The sequence below is a fragment of the Myripristis murdjan genome, chromosome 18 (genome assembly GCF_902150065.1).
Source record: "Myripristis murdjan chromosome 18, fMyrMur1.1, whole genome shotgun sequence".
NCBI classification, from domain to species: domain Eukaryota; kingdom Metazoa; phylum Chordata; class Actinopteri; order Holocentriformes; family Holocentridae; genus Myripristis; species Myripristis murdjan.
Genome location: NC_043997.1, coordinates 4286197 through 4298802, shown reverse-complemented (window position 1 = coordinate 4298802; position 12606 = coordinate 4286197). Strand labels below are relative to the sequence as shown.

General features: G+C 41.0%; 1 long non-coding RNA gene across 1 annotated transcript; it reads left to right on the top strand.

Moving 5' to 3' along the window:
* Positions 1–5731: 5731 nt before the first annotated feature.
* On the top strand, positions 5732–7900 carry LOC115376435 (uncharacterized). Its single transcript, XR_003929803.1, has 3 exons — positions 5732–5788; positions 7196–7345; positions 7472–7900. It is a non-coding gene; the product is annotated as an uncharacterized LOC115376435 (long non-coding RNA).
* The last annotated feature ends 4706 nt before the right edge of the window (positions 7901–12606 follow it).

Sequence of the window (12606 nt, the reverse complement as noted above, 5' to 3'; positions counted from 1 at the left end):
ACTTTTTCCCCCCGACTATCGGCCAGCTGCTCTCACCCCCATCATCACCAAAAGTTTTGAGAGACTTATCCTTCCCTTCATCAAGTCAGCCATCCCTGCTGACCTTGACCAACATGTCGACCTGTTTGCATACCGAGCAGGTCGACAGAGGATGTTTGTCATAACAACGCTCCACGCAGCCCTCGCTCACCTGGACCAGAGTAACACCTACGTGAGGACGCTCTTTGTAGACTTCAGCTCAGCATTTAATACAGTCATCCCCCAAAATACCTTTATCCAAGATTAAATCTGTTCTATCTTTCAGTGATTTTGAGCGAGTGATTCATGTTTTTATTTCCACACGTTTGGACGACTGCAATGCTGCTCGCCTGTTAACAGGCACTGGAAAACATGAACACACTACTTATTTGTACTTTTTGTATATTGCTGTATATTGTATACAGGTTGTTCATTGTAGATAGGAATGTCATATATTCTTTGTATTTTATCTTTATTTTTATTTTATTTTATTTTATTTTATTTTATTTTTATTATTATTATTATCGTTATTATTTTATTTATTTATTTATTTATTTTTTTTTTTTACTTGCACAGTGCTGGAGTTGTTGCAATTACATTTCACTGCTGCTGTACCTGTACATTCATGCATGTGACGAATAAATCTTGAATCTTGAATCTTGAATCACACCACCCTGATCCTCGCTTCTCTTCACTGGCTTCCAGTCCATTTCAGAATACATTTTAAAATTTGATTGTTTGTTTTTAAAGCACTAATTGGATCAGCTCCACAATATATTTCAGACCTCTTAGCTGTCTACACTCCCTCACGATCTCTGAGGTCAGCTGATCAGCTCCTCCTCGTTGTCCCAAAGAGTCATTTAAAAACACGAGCTGATCACCATCACCATCTGAACTCCTCCATGCTTAATAATTCTATTTTCTACACAATCAATCAATTAATTAATCAATCAAGAGGGGACCATACTTTAATTTCTTTATACAACCTGTTGTTTAATGACAAATAAACTTCCTTGTATCCTTGTATCCTTGATCGAGCCTTTTCCGTGGCGGCCCCTAAATTATGGAACGAGCTACCACTGAAAATAAGGTTGTCCCCCACCCTACCTACTTTAAATCACGTCTTAAAACTTACTTTTATTCATTGGCTTTTAACTCAGCGTGAGAGTTATGTGACCTCTGTTCTTGTGTGATCTCCGTTTTTGTTTGTCTTTTTTGTTTTTATCCAAATGTTATTGTATTTTTTTGATCTGTTGTATGACTTGTATCTTCTTTTAAATCTATGTTTTCCTCTATTCATTTTAATCCTCATTTTCTCAAATTCATTTTAATCTTCATTTTCTTAACCATTGTGTCTTTTATTGTATATCACTGTGCAGCACTTTGATAAACTTTAATGTTTTTTGAAATGTGCTAGGCCTATATAAATAAAGTGGATTGGATTGGATTGAAAAAACTGGTAATGAAACGGAGCAGCTTGGGGTTTGGCAGTTCACTGTGTGTGTGGATATTCAATGTTTACAGTGACAATAAAGGATTCTTATTCTTATTCTTAACGCTTCAGCTCACCGAGACATTTTGGACAATTCTCTGTTTCCAGCTTTGTGGGTCCAGTTTGGGGAAGGAAGGCCCTTTTCTTTCACTTTTCCGGAGCCTTAATCTGCCTCAAAAAAACAAACAAAAAAATGAGTGAACCTGCACTGGAGATTTGTTTTCTTAACTTTTGGACTCAGAAGCCAGATTTGAACTCTGAACACGCAGACCAGATGAACTCTTGTGTCACACTCTGGTTTTCTTTTCAAAGCTCTGCTGAGGTTTCACCGCAGTGTGTCGTTTTTCCTGCTGCTCTTCTGTTTGTTGGTACCATGTCTGGTTACATGACAAACTGTCATAAAAAAAAATACTAAAGAAATGGTTCGCTCTCTGATAAAACACAGCCAAAACAAAAAAAAAAATTCTTCTTCCGAGGCATCACCACTGCAGAGGCAGAAGTGGAGGAAGGCAGGCGCGTTGCCTACACGTGCTCTGCCGCCAAAAGAAGGACAAAATTAGGCTATTTTTTGTTTTTTAACCCCACAGATGTTGGCATCTGGACTTTAAGGAGGTCGTCGACACTTTTTCACCGTCAAACTTCCCTGACACGTTTCTGCTGCTGCGGCTGAAGGTAAGTGTGCAATATGGCGGCCTATCTATCGGCCTAAACCCAACAATAAATCAGTTCTTCTTGCTCTGTTGACGCTGCACGCCAAACGAATGCACAGCTTCATATGAGGCTTGTTTGAGCGCCTGGAGAGTTTAGGTAGAGTTTAGTTTAGTGAAAACAAATAAACAAAAACAACTGTTTTGTCCTGTATTTGTGCTGATCACTTGTCCCCTCTCTCACATGGAGAGGTATGGGGGGGGGGGTTCAACTGTGAAATAAACACTGTGTTCGTTTTTAATGTACACAAAGGTTTAACAGTCGGTCTCTGCCTCTACCTAATAAAGCCTAATATAACCGAATATAGCTCATCAATGGGCTCTGCTGTTTCTTGCTCATGTGTGATTGGCCGTCCCCGCTGTCACTCCATGTGGTTGTAAAAAAGCGCGTCAGGACGTGCACGGCGGAGTTTGTTTGGCTGTAGTGATGGGAGTTCCGGCTCTTTTGGCTCGGCTCACTAAAAAGCGCGGGCTCTTTTGGCTCGGCTCACTAAAAAGCGCGGGCTCTTTTGGCTCCCAAGTGGCTCCTCAGATTTTTTTGTTGCTTAAATTCATTTATTACCAACAATAATGTAAAATTATGTGCAAAATGAATTACTAATGTAAAAAAAAAAGTGTTATGTTTTTATTTATTTATATATGTTTATTATATGAATATGCTTTTATTTATTCACTCTATATAGTGCTACAAAAAATATATTATAAAATACAAAAACAAACTTTTAACTATTTACAGTTGAATTGAGTTGCTGTACACACTGCAGCAGCAGCAGCAGCAGCAGCAGCAGTAGACACACTTCACCTTCATTAATATCAGGTTCAGCTGCTTGTGTTTTTTCTTCCCATTGCACTGATGGTGGACAGTTCTCATGTGCCTGTGCAGGTTGTTAGTGGAGCCGGCTCGATAAGAGATTTTTTTCTTGCAGACTCTACACTCTGCCTTTCTATTGTCATTAAAATTGAAATGGGTCCAGTTTGTACTCCTTTTCCTGCTGTCACTCATTTTCTTAACTCCACCTTTCCAAAGCGTTCCTATTGTCTCTCCTTGTGGCCCCTTGCTCTTTCTCTCTCGTCTCCCTCCCTCCTGTTCGCGCGTGTGTGTGTGTGTGTGTGTGTACAGAGCCAGGCAATGGATAATAATCTGTTTGTATTTAGGTATTTAGTGTCAAACATTTACTATATTTTATTTATGTTTCTGTACAATGTTGATGTACAGTGTGATGCACAGTTGCACTAAAGACCAGAACTCAGTTAAATTGCCAGCTTGTCTTTCTTTAGTTGCATTTAAGTTACAACATTACAGAATTATTAAATACTTGTGGTGCTGCGCACGCTGGCTGACCCAAAGTTCTCCTGATCTGATGTAACTTAAACTAAATTTCCCCCTGTGGGACAAATAAAGTATGATTGATTGATTGATTGTAGTCAGTATACACATTCAGATATGCAGTATAAACATTAATGTCAATTTTTTTCTTATTATGATTGTTTGCCTGTATATTTGATCAGCTCTACATGACGTGAAATTGCAGTCATGAATGCAAAAAACATCAACTTTCAGGGGCGCCGCCTTGGAGCACTTTTACGTCCCCACCAATGCCCAAATCAAATTTATTCATATTCATAAAAATTTATTCATAAAGCACATTTAAAAACAACCCAAGTTGACCAAAGTGCTGTACAGTTAAAAATGCATGCATGAAATAAATACAAAGTTAAAAATGCATGAAATAAATGCAAAGAAGCAAAGTAATAATAAGAACACAAACAACAATCAACGAAGATCAAGGCACACAAACAGCAATATCAGGAGGACTCAAAAGCTTTACTAAAAAGGTAAGTTTTTAGCCTGGATTTAAAAGAGTCAATGGAGGGGGCAGATCTGACAGAGGGGGGAATGCTGTTCCAGAGTCTGGGGGCAGCGGCCATAAAGGCACGGTCACCCCCGAGTTTAAAATTAGTCCGTGGGACAGTTAAAAGCCCCAGGTCAGCCGACCTGAGGGGTCTGGAGGGGGAGTAGTGGATTAAAAGTTCTGTCAAGTAGGAGGGGGCCGGGTGGAAATGAAGGCATGGATGACTTTTGCTTGGTCTGTAAAATTGAGGAATGGTTTGATTTTTGAGATGGTGTGAAGTTGAAAAAAGCTGGCCTTGACTACTTAGTTGACCTGTTTATCAAATTTGAGTGCTGAATCGAAAGTGACACCGAGGTTTTTGACATGAGGTTTGATGAGGGTGGACAGGTTGCCAAGACTGTTGGGTATTGGGTTGATGTTGTCAGGGGGCCAAAGAGAATGATTCTGGGTTTAGCTTCGTTTAGTTGAAGGACGTTTTCTGCCATCCAGGACTTTATTTCCTTGATGCAGTTGAAGATGTTGGTGATTTTGGATTGGTCATTGGGTTTGAGGGGGCGATAGAGCTGGGTGTCATCTGCATAGCAGTGGAAAGAGATGTTATATTTTTGGATGATTTGACCGAGGGGAAGCATGCAAATGGAGAAAAGAATGGGACCTAGGATTGAACCTTGTGGAACCCCGCAGGAGTGAGCAGCCCTTGAATGAGGCCATGTTCTAATGCTGCTTATCAACTAGCTAAGAGTACAAATGTGGTTATAAGTATTATGTTTATCGGTGTTGTGAGTGTCAGGGGGTCCCTGGAAAATTTTGACCCCTCCAGTGGGTCCCTGGGCCAGAAAAGTTTGAGAACCCCTGGTTTATCGGCCTCATGACCGCAGATATCAGCCAGTTACACTATCTCAAAATGCCAGATATTAGCCAACCGATTAATTGGTCTGTCTGTCCTCTGCTTCCACAGGGAGGAGATGATCAGCTTCCTGCTGCTTGTTGTCCTGACAGCCTCTGTCTGTGGTGAGTTCACACCTTCAGTTTATTGGACACCATCAAAATACATTTTCAGCCAAACTAAAACATACAACACACATATTCTGACTGCACTGCCCTGATATATAGCTTATTGGTTATACAGCTATCAGCAGATTTACAAAAGCAAGAGAATGCAAGAGATTTATACCATCATGAGACACTACAACTCTCCAAAAAGTTCACCTTCAACTTGATTTAAAGCCCAGTGTCAAAGGGCTTCACACGCCCACAAGTTTCCATGAAAAAAAGTTGACATAGGCAGAGTGTTGAAGATCAGATGATGGTCGTGCACAGGAATCATTTCAGTCTGTCTGTGTCTCATTACCTCTCAGCAGGAAAATTACAGGTGAAAGTGAACAAGGCTGTCTATCAGGCAGAGGAGAACAGTAACATCACCATGGAGTGGACCTTCACTCCCATCAGGCCCCTCACTGACCTCAGAATCTATTTCTCATTCTGGGTATCTGAATATGGGCCCTTTAAGTCTGTATATTATCTGCGAGACGGTGTGGAGTATCCAGAAGCTCAAGATGAGCAGTTCAGAGGACGAGTTCAGTTTGACAAAGACGAGCTGAGAAAAGGAAACATCAGACTTCATCTGTCCAACCTGAGGACCAACGACTCAGGCAGCTATGAGTGTCAAGTGCCAAGTGATGGACTTAGCATCGCCAAATGTTTGCTCAACATCACTGGTAAGTAGAACTCAGTGTAACTCTCTTCACCTGGTTTATTTTAGCTGTTTGTTTTGTTTTACTTGTTTACATGTACAACAATATCACTGTATCTCTCATATTGGATTTCTCTGTTGGGGAAGGTCAGTTTCATGTTTCATATTTGTCTTTCTTTGTTGTAATACTGCTGTGGACAATTTACAAAACCTCAGTATACAGGTTATCTCTCTGTTTTTAGCGCTTAAAATCAGGATTGAATCTTAAGGCCATTGATGCCAATACAATGAAGCTCCTGGCAATGCATGGAGGATTTCACCCCAAGTGGAGCACCTTGAGGCTGCACACTAAGAGGAAAGAGGACTGGTGAGCGTCAAAACCACCATCAAGGATAAAACAGCAAAGATCCAGGAATACATCAAGAAGATGGCCGCTAGTGATGACCTGCTAAGTGACTAGCTCAGGCAGCAGAAGTCCAATGAGGAGAAGGAGGAGGAGGAGGAGGCACCATCATGGAGGGACGAGCCCCTGCATGGTATGTGCCACTGACAGATAGCAGAAGTGTCTGATATGGAGAAAAGATCCCAGTGGCTGGAAAAGGCTGGACTGAAAGTCAGCACAGAGGCTCTGATCATGGCAGCACAAGAACAGGCCCTCAGCGCCAGATCCACAGAGGCCGGGCTCGACCAGACGAGGCAGGGGCCCCGGTGCAGGCTGTGCAGAGGGGCCCCTGAGACATTATAGCACATCACAGCAGGGGGCGCCATGCTGGCAGATACAGCAGACATGGAGCACCATAACCAAGTGACTGGCAGAGTGAACAGGAACATCTGCAGTGAACTGGGGCTGGAAGTCCCAACGTCAACATGAAGACTCCTCCAAAGGTTGTTGAGAACGACAGAGCCAAGATCCTGAGGGACTTCCAGATCCAGACGGATCAGCTGGTTGGCTGATCAACCAGACATCGAGGTGGTCGACAAACAGCAGAAGAAGGCAGCAGTGAGAGATGCAGCGATCCCGAGCGACAGCAACATCAGGAAGAAGGAACACGAGAAGCTGGAGAAACACCAAGAGCTGAGAGAGGAGCTGGAGAAGATGTGAGGAGTGAAGGCAGCAGTGGTGCCGGTGGTGATCAGAGCTCCAATCACTGGGAGCCCCAAACTGGGAGAGCGGCTCCAGCAGACTCCAGGAACAACATCTGAGATCTCTGAACCCTCAGGCTCCCAGGCCTCTGAGAGAGGAACCCAGCATAGATAAACAAAACTATGAAAGAACACATATGAAACTTTGTAGACAACAAAATAGTGTTAAACAAACCAGAGTATGTTTTAATGATAAAAATAAAGAAAAACCAGAGAGAGCGAGAGGGAGAGAGAGAGCTAGGGAGAGAGTGCGTTAATGTTGTTTTTCTGTCATGTTTTCTCCATACAGCGGCGACACGCCCACCAGAGGAGCCAGAGCCCACAGAAGGTGGATGGATTGTTGTCGTTGGATCAGTGGCAGCAGCTCTAGTAGTTCTAGCTTCTCTTGTTGCTGTAGCAGCATTCGTTTGTCAAGCCCATTGTCTTGGAAAAAAACAAAGTATGTTTGTATTCCCTGTATTTTTTAAAATTTATTTCTTAATAATGATGTTTGTGTTTGAGCTAATGCTAGTGTGCCATGTTTATTTTTATTATCACTACTTAACAAACTTGCTTGTCATTACAGGTCCAGACCAGCAGGAAACTGACACCGCTGAGAGGTCTGTCCTGCAGAATGGCAAAGAAACTACCTATGAACTCCAGACTGTTGAGGGACAATCCCCCACTCCAGAATGCGGGGTTTATTGACCACAAGATCATTATCTCCAGGGGCACTAATGTCAGCCAAATCAGTGACAGCTGGTTGCCAAGTATTTTCTCCAGGTCAAAAACTCTCACTTTCCGTTAACTCGGGGTTAACAAACTTGGGGTTACTCTTTAAAGCTGAATCTGTGAAATACTTTTCCCATTTTGTCAGTCAGTCACTTAGAGTTTTTACTGAAGGAGGATTTGTTGGTTATTCATGTGGCAAATGAGTCCACAACAGGGTCAAATTGGACCTAGAAAACCTCCAAAAAATAGGTGCCAAAAGTCATCGTTCAGGCTTCAGTAAGGATGCACAAGAGTTAGGCAGAGTCCAGAGGTTTCATTTTCTATTAACAAGGTATCCGCGGGGTTGTAAAAGGTAGTAAAAGGTAGTAAATAAAAGGAGCCCAAATTAAGGCCCTTAAAAGGTAGTAAAAGGTAACTAACAATTTTAATTGGTAGTAATTTTTTTCATCATCCCTTCAGTATATTATGACTTTTCCATTGATGCTGATTTTTTTATTTACAGTTCATTTAATTAAAGAAATATTAAAACGAAAAATATGTGAGAGCAGGACACCAGGACCTGTGTCGGCGCTGATAGCCAATCAGTGATCCTGACTGCATTTGCCACCCTGTAGCGTGTACGCGATTGGTTCACCTGCCGCATGTTGCGCTCATGCAGGGTCTCAAAACATTAGTGTGAGCAAGCCACTTGCCGAAATGGGAAAATGTAAGTTTTCGCAGCTCTGAGCAGTGCTGTAAAATAGCGGTCGCCACTCTGCAAATGCGCCTAAAATATTCCCTTGGCGAGTTAATTTTGGAGGTCTACCTGCCACGGGGCGGGTAAATATTCGCACCAAGTCATGCAATAAAATATGCAAGAGGTGGCTTTAAATTCATACGGTAGCTAACGTTAGCGCTTGACCGGTGATGTTTGTGTGTCGCACTTCAGTAGCTCCCCGTAGCCTGTCGGCTAGCGCTAGTGATCTGTTTGTGACGTCACGTGACATGTTGTGAGGTTAGCCCAGGGTTAGCCTAGCCAGCTCAGAAGGACGACACGCAACGACCTGGGCAGACTGTCAGATCTCCTGATGGTCCAACTCTGCTCTCCAGACATCAGTGAGTTTGATCCGAGCAAAGCTGTGATGCTGTGGCACATTAGCGGAAATCCCGGGGGGGGTCAGGGGGGACAAGACCCCTCCATCCATAAAGTTGTCCCCCCCAAAAAAACATTGTTAACACTAATAAATAATTTTCAATAATATAATAATATTCAATGAAAGTACAATGCAAGCGGTGCTAATTATAAATGTAAAACAGTGTGTTTTTAAGTGTTTACAAGTTATGACCCCCCCCCATGCCTCACAGTGGTTTGGTCCGCATCCTGCTGCCGGCAGAGCGGCAGCTCGGTAACTTTCAGTCCGTCAGCCTGAGAGGCAGCAGCCTGATGAGAACTACCAAGAAAACCTCCTCAAATGAAAGCCAGTGAGTCATTTATCACACCACTTGTTCACCAAGCACAACGTTGTAATATGAAAAGCGATATTTTCCCTGCTTGGTCCAAAACCTGCCTCTTTCAACTCTCTGTTTAAGCTAATAGCTAATGATTGTTTCCAAGCTGAAGCGAGTGCAGGACAGTGAGGGAGAGAGAGGACAGACCACAGGAGGAGCAAATACTGAGCTTTTTATTCTTTCAACAAGTCTGTCAGGATATTAATGTCAGAAATAGTTCATATTTTACTGATATTTTGAGTTTGTCTCTAGATATATATCTACTTTTTGCATTTTAAACTGCATTATTTTGTGGCATAGTTTCATTTCATTTTCTTATTTAATCTAGAAGGGACAGTGTACAGCTCAAACATACACTGACTGTATTTGATGCCATATCTTGCTTTGTTTTTTGTTGACACTACAAAAAATATGTTTTTTGAAGAATAGTTTGATGTAGTTGGATTATTCAAAATTAACAAAAATGCCCCCCCCCTTCTTCAAGATAATAAAATACAAGAAGAGAGTAAGTGAAGTGAGTGAAAAGGTCTATTAACTCTCCTAGTATGTTCAAATCTACTCAAATTCAATTTGACCCCAGCAGTTTAAACCTCCTTGAAATTATCATAACTAAAATTGTTACGTTAAGTTTATGTGTCGGTACTTTATGTTTCTTTGTTGACGACCTAAATAGCCTTTTAAATAAAACATAACTCCCCCCCACCCCCACTTACACATCCAGTCTTCCTGTTACGCCACTATGGAGAAATATGCAAATCACCATAAAATCTCACTGGTTGACCTAAAATTGGAAAGAAATATTAATTTTTGGTGTTTTAATGGCTTTATGTTATTTCTAAGAACAGATTTTTGTTATTTATAACCAATGCGTTACAAAGTGTGTACAGGACATTGAAAACATATCATCATGTGAATTTCATGTTTAACCGGTAGTACCCATTACATTAGGAACACTCATTGAATATGAAGCAGAAAAACAAACAAACAAACAATTATGTTAATCATTTATTTAGAGACATTTAACACTGAATGGGGTCAAATTGACCCCAATATAATAGAAGGTTTAAAACTATTATTTTGAAAATCTATTAAAAAGTAATAATAATAATAATAATAATAATAATAATAATAATCATCATCATCATCATCATCATTATTATTGTTATTATTATTATTATTATTATTATTATTAGTAGTAGTAGTAGTAGTAATATAAAACATGCCGTGCTTGTGGTTGTAGCCAGGTGGTAATGTTGCTGTCACGGAAGTGTTGACCATCGATATGCAGTTTGTGCGGTTCCCCCCTTTTCATGGGATCGTTTCATTTTGTCAAAAAGACAGTTGTGGTTTATAAGCAACATTCAAAGTTCACCCGTCCTCCCTGGCTAAGCTAACCACTGCCAGTGAGTTTTCCTGTCGGATCTAAAAACTTTAACATCACCATCCTAGGGAAACAAAAAAAAAGGTCCACCTTTCTTGTCCTCATCCTCAGGGCTTCGACCGCTCACCGCTTTGCCTCGCCATATAACCATTTTTTTTTGCCAATATCCACATCTTTGATTTCCATAGCTTTCTATTGGATATCTCATGGAAATTGAATCAGGTCAGCTGGACACACCCACTGAGGTTAAATGGCTTAACTCCTCACCAGTTAGTTAGACTGGGAGTCCAGTCTGGTGAACAGCATGAACTGATGAAGCCACTTGGATAAGAGGCCAAACGTCCTCTCAACATGTCACTAAGTCCAGGTGACCTGATTCAGTTTCCATGAGTTGCTTCTGACCTGGATGAATGAGAATAAGCACAGACGTCCTATTGGATGTGGTGCTGTTGATCTGGCACCACGCTGCACTGTGATTGGCTGGCTAGACATTCGCTGCCCAACGGCTACTGCCGAGCCTGAAGCTGTTCACAGGGCTGGTTCAGTATGTCTTAACATATACTGTATATTTATGTTTGGTTGTCCATATTTATTACATTTGTATTACATTATCCTTTTGGTTGACATGGTTCTATCCAAAATTGGCAGCTTTGCCTCATTATTGACCCGGTGGACCGAATGAACTCGCCACCCGGTGTGTTTTTTTTAAATTAATTTTTCATTAATGTATCAAGTTTACATGCAACCTGTTCTGTAGCTATCGACGGTTGCCATGAATTGTGTCACTTTATGTATTTGTGTGTTTTTCCACATTCTCCAGTGGCAATATGTAACAGTGTGTGCACAGACTCAAACAGTGGCCTGTTGGCTCTGTTATCTGAGCGGCTGCCGGATTTACTTCTGACATGTTGTCATATAAGCTTTTGTTTTGCTGTGTATGATCATGTGTTATGTGTCAATCCATGAACTTGACGTCACACTACTGAGAGCAACAATATTGCTCCTGGATGAATGTAATTTTTTAATGAGTGTCATTTTTATTTTCAGTGTTTATTATTGTTCTTTACTATCTTTTTTTTTTTTTGCACTGCAATTTAGTGCAATTCATGTAAGACTTACCTCACTACTGATGTGATACAGCACCAGTGATGTGTTATGAATTTCTGGAGAATGTTCTGTGAAGTAAAAACCTCACTTCATTCTTTCTAAATAAAATGAAAAAAAAAAAAAAAACCTGTGAATTGCCTCTTCTTTCTGTGGGACCAGTTTGGGGAAGGAAGGCCCTTTCCTGTCCCAGCATGACTGAGCCCCAGTGCACAGAGCAGCTCCATAAAGGCGTGGCCGGCTGAGTTTGGGGTGGAAGAAGTTGAGCGGCCCGCACAGAGCCCCGACCTCAACCCCATCCAACACCTTTGGATCAACTAGAACGCAGACTGGGAGCCGGGCCCTCTGGTCCAACATCAGAGTCTGAGCTCACAAAGGCTCAAAACTCCCACAGACACTCCAACATCTGGCAGAAACTCCCACAGACACTCCAACATCTGGCACAAACTCCCACAGACACTCCAACATCTGGCAGAAACTCCCACAGACACTCCAACATCTGGCAGAAAGCCTCCCAGAAGAGTGGAAGCTCTTAACTCCATATTAAAGCCTCTGGGTTTAGGATGGAGCTCAGAGAAGCTCCTGCAGGTGGACCAGGACTTGTGCCCATATAGTTTCATATATTTCTTTATATTTGACAGCTGTTGCTCACCAATGTAAAGGTGTAATTTATACATTTTACATCAGTCTGTACATACTGTAAACTTCATTTGGATTATTTTAATTCATATGTTTCTATTCAACACTTTTTGTGAAGCACTTTGAGCTGCAATTCTTGTATGAAAGGTGCTATACAAATAACGTTTTTTATTATTATTATTATTATTATTATTATAACACTCTCTGTTGTGCCACAGTCCATACAAAACACATTCCTCGATGCATCTCACACCTGCAATTAAGTTTAATTTTATTAAATTAAATTAAATTTTAATTTATTTTATTTTTTAATTTAATTTAATTTAATTATATATTTATTTTATTTTTTTATTTTATTTTAATTTTATTTTATTTTA